This window comes from Macrobrachium rosenbergii, chromosome 59, assembly GCF_040412425.1.
Source record: "Macrobrachium rosenbergii isolate ZJJX-2024 chromosome 59, ASM4041242v1, whole genome shotgun sequence".
Classification (NCBI taxonomy): Eukaryota; Metazoa; Arthropoda; class Malacostraca; order Decapoda; family Palaemonidae; genus Macrobrachium; species Macrobrachium rosenbergii.
In genome coordinates this window covers 12,103,375-12,108,374 of record NC_089799.1, presented here as the reverse complement: position 1 = coordinate 12,108,374, position 5,000 = coordinate 12,103,375, and the positions used below count along the sequence as shown (strand labels likewise).

The 5,000-nt window shown below is 34.6% G+C and overlaps 1 protein-coding gene across 2 annotated transcripts in view; it reads right to left on the bottom strand.

The window, feature by feature from the left end:
* The window catches only part of Syt7 (Synaptotagmin 7), a 1,055,225-nt gene that overhangs the window by 292,265 nt on the left and 757,960 nt on the right, over positions 1-5,000 (bottom strand). The gene's annotated exons all lie outside the window — the stretch shown is intronic.

The window sequence follows — 5,000 nt, the reverse complement described above, 5'->3', positions numbered from 1 at the left end:
GAATGATTATTCTCCTTGCAAGTGTATTTATAAGGGAACGAGTTCGTGGTGGATCCATAATAAGTCTAAATCTATTATTGGATATTGCACAACATATAAAAAGAAAACATCTACAAACTCCACTGCATTTTACAAAGACTTGACTAAAATAAAAACGTATGTAGCGAAATCCAAGAAAAATGCTAAAATCTGAGAGAGAGAGAGAGAGAGAGAGAGAGAGAGAGAGAGCGATTATGAACTTTCACTTCAAAAGACATCTCATTACATGCAATACATTAATCCCTGGCTCTGTTCAAAGCCATAAAAAAAATAGGGAGCATTTTCATTTAACGACAATGAACAAACGCATCAGAATCGAGGCGCAAAAGCCACCGACTAAAAAATTGTGAAAACGCAAAGCGTAAATTATCTAAAGAGTGGTCTGATATATATCCACACCTCATTATATATGATAAGCGAGTTACTCAACCCGTGTTTATCAACATCATTAATTCACATCATGAATTGCAAAACTACGAATTATGCGCCGTGGTGAATTTTCGTTCCCTCGCGACTTACACAACATTGGTATTTTTCTACGTGGTCGTTTCGTACGGAGAAAAGAAAGGTGTCGCATCAGAAGCGGTAATTAATGAAATATCCGCGAAAAAAAGAAATCCATTTTCACGGCTCATTTACCGTAAACACTAGATGTACACAACGACAACAAAAAGCTTTGACAAATGAAATATGCTCTTGTGAGGAAAAAAAAAAAAAAAACTAGCGATCAACAGCTGTCTTTATGTAGAACATTTAACAGGATTAAAATGCCCTTAGCACCTGACATTATTACCCAGAAAATCTCATAAACAAGAGCGATTATGGTTTGGAGAACACGAAGTACTCACGGAATATGTGTGTACATATACCGGTATACGCACACGTGTATGTATGTATGTATGTGTATGTATATACATGTATATATATATTATATTTTATCTATATATATATATATATTTATGTATAAGTAAAAATATACATACATACATATATATATATATACATACATACTGTACACACACACACACACACACACACACACACACATATATATATATATATATATATATATATATATATATATATATATATATATATATATATATTCATTCATATTCACTATGCTGTCTAGTCTCATTGAAACTAGCTGAAATAACAGAACATTTATAAGAGAATCACCGAATAACTTTTATATAACATCATCACAGACATACGTATACAATACTGTTAACTTCAATACTTAAAAAAAGAAAAACAGATAAAGTCACAAGCGTAAATATAACTCAAACCTTCACAACGGAGAAACGGAAATGTAAACAAATGAGGTCAGTGGTGCCCTCTATATGCAACGAGACAGCGAAACATCAGCGTACATTATGAAGTCAAGAATTAAAAAGAAATGGGTAAAAAATATTTACGCATGAATAGGAAAAAGAGAGGTATATAACAGTATACATATACTGCATAGAGACACACATATATATATATATATATATATATATATATATATATAATATATATATATATATATATATATATATATATATATATATATATATATATATATATATATATATACAGTATATATACATACGTAGTTAAAAGTTAAGTATGCCTTAGTTTAACCGGACCACTGAGCTGATTAATAGCTCTCCTAGGGCTGGCCCGAAGGATTAGACTTATTTTACGTGGCTAAGAACCAGTTGGTTATCTAGGAACGGGACCTACAGCTTATTGTGGAATCCGAAACCCATAATACCGAGAAATGAATTTCTATCACCAGAAATAAATTCCTCTAATTCTTCATTGGCCGGCCGGAGAATCGAACGCAGGCCCAGCAAAGTGCTATCCGAGAGCGATATCGACCCGTCCAACGAGGAACATATACATATTATTCATAAGCCACAATGCCCTCGTAACCTCGATTTCTTCACATTTTGGAAACGCCTCTCACTACTAAGCCTAGATCTAAATGAAGGTAAATGAAGTTATTCTGACGTCCGGCCAAGACTCGACGTGTGTGTGTATGTATGTGTGTGTATATATATATATATATATATATATATATATATATATATATATATATATATATGTATATATATATATACACATACATATATACACTTACATATATACACATATATATATGCATATATAAATAATATGTGGAAATAACTACAGAATATTACCTTGAAACATCTCTTCTTTTCTGTCAGTTTTCTATCACCCTGCATTTAGAACGCAACCGTCTCGCTTGTTGCGAGAAAATCACTGCAAATTAAATCCACTGGTCTTTTCCAAGGAACGCTGGTTCACAGCCAGCATTTCCTCCCAAAATGTGCGTTTAAGACTTTTTCCTTTTCCGTATCCATAATTCATGAACCTTTCCCAGTCGACACCACAAGCTCATCATTCACTCGGCGTTGAGACCAGAGCTGCAGTGTCGGCCAGATCATGTATGCGAGGCGTGTCATGTATCCGGGAATACACTGTAGGTCATGTATGAGGCGATACGTCATTTATACCGGGAGAGGTCAGGTATGTGAGGCGTGTCTTCGTGTCCATGAGCAGTTGGATACGTCTAGAATACGGGGATAGAGAGAAGCCTTGTTGGCATCCGGGGACAATTCATTTTTGGTTGTTTAACTGTATCCGAAAAATAGATTATGTTAATAGGGATAAGACCCCTTATTCTGGTACGGACCACCTACAAAAATCATTTCTCGTATCAGGGAACAGGCCATATGTATACGAGGACAGGTAACGCGCAATAAGTAAGGCTGATTAATATACATACGATCAGTCATAGATGTGAATAAAGGACATGTATTCGGGGATAGTCCTTGTATCTGGGAAAACAGGTCTTGCAAAGATCCCATGATACTTCCATGTATACTCAACAGAGTCTTATGACAGGGGAAAAGGTCATGTATATAGCCAGACGCCTTACATTCTGGTGTAGGTCTTGTACTGATGGTATTTTATAAGAGGGGATAAGTCATATAAGTTAGAAGATTCGTGTATACAGAAAAGGTCATGTATTTGCCGGAGGAAATCACCAAGGAAATGTTACTTAGGTTATTCAATAGAAAAGTTGTGTATTCATGAGGACCACATATGCACATTTAAGGGTTTTCCACTAACAATTCTTGACTGACGGTTGCTTTTGACAGCTTTTTTTTTATTGAGATATTACAGTTTAATATAATGCTGACGAGCAGCAGAAAAGGTGTTCCAAATATACAGAAAAAAATTCAGCAAAACTTTTCACCTGTAAACGAAATGGGTAGTGAGACGATCAAAACGATTGTTGAGATTCTGCTTCCAAGAAGATATTTCTGCTAAGGAGGATGGCTCTTTAAAACAGACCGACATGTCTTACTGATTTGTCACAGAATTTATGCCTCAGTTCACGAAATTCAGAGAAATTAAAATTCAATGAAAGACCAAAGAAAACAGAATAATTTTAGTAAGAGCTTCATACTGTTTCTAAAGAGTTAGCTATCGTTATCGGCATTTCTGGTAGAAAATATATTTTTACCTTAATTTACTAATATTTTTTATAAAGTTATACTTTTTATTTTTTCACGCATGAGCACTTTTTGGTAGAAACGTGCTGAGCAATTTTATAGGCTTTTAACAACGATGCAGCCAAGTACTGATAAAGTACTTATATCAACAGAAGGCAGAAAAGCATAAGAAGTCAGAAATGAAGAACGAAGTAACTTGAAAGAAAAGCAGGAGAAGAATGAAGAAATAATACAATAACTGTTAATAAGACATTTTCATGATGAAGAGAACAAAATATTGGAGAAGAATAAGAAGAGGAAGAAGGAGGAGGAGGAAGAGGAGGAGGAGGAGGAGGAGGAGGAGGAGGAGGAGGAGGAGGAGGAGGAGGAGGAGGAAGAGGAGGAGAAAGGAAAATCCAAAAGATGAATTGCCGGGAGAAGTGAGCTTCGAGCAACATCTTGCCCAAGGACCTTCGAGTCTAATGTAGTGGAAAGATTAGGGAGAGAGAGAGAGAGAGAGAGAGAGAGAGAGAGAGAGAGAGAGAGAGAGAGAGAGAGAGAAACTGTACATATTTGTTAAAGAAGGGAGAAAAAGACGAGCATCTAAATGATAAATTGCTCCTTCTGAGATCGATAACGAGTGCGGAAACTCCATTACTGAGAGATTCTGTTGAAATGTTCTTTTTCGAAATCTTTTTTAAATTACTATTTTCTGAAATTTTTCAATTAATTACAACACCTTGACAATGAAATATATTACCTTCATGGAATAGATTAATCACTCATATGCACGACAATATAAATTACGAATGTTACTCACAGCCAGTGGTATTGCTTCGCATGACACTTACTCATAATATAGTACTTGTCTGAAATATTTATAAAATGATAAATAGATAATTATGCAGTTATTAGGTGCAAAAAAGTATACCGTAGTTTAACCAGACCACTGAACCAATTAACAGTTCTCCTAGGGCTGGTCCGAAGAACTAGATTTATTTTACGTGGCTAAGAACCATTTGGTTACCTAGTAACGGGACCTACAGCTTATTGTGGAATTCGAACCACATTATAACGAGAAATGAATTTCTATCACCAGAAATAAACTTCTCTAATTCTTCATTGGCCGGTCGGAGAATCGAACGCGGGCCCAGCAGAATGCTAGCCGAGAACGATGCCAACCCATCCAATGAGGAACTGTTATGACGTGCAGCTCTATATAGTTAAATAATAGGCATAGTATATATTCATGGAAAATATTTATCTTGTTAGTAACAAGAAGGATCACGATTAATCGCTGGCTATTTTAGTGGCTTAAGAAAAGGATAAAATGGAGTGAATAAGATTTATATATATATATATATATATATATATATATATATATATATATATATATATATATATATATATATATATATATATATATATATATATACTCATATATGTATTATA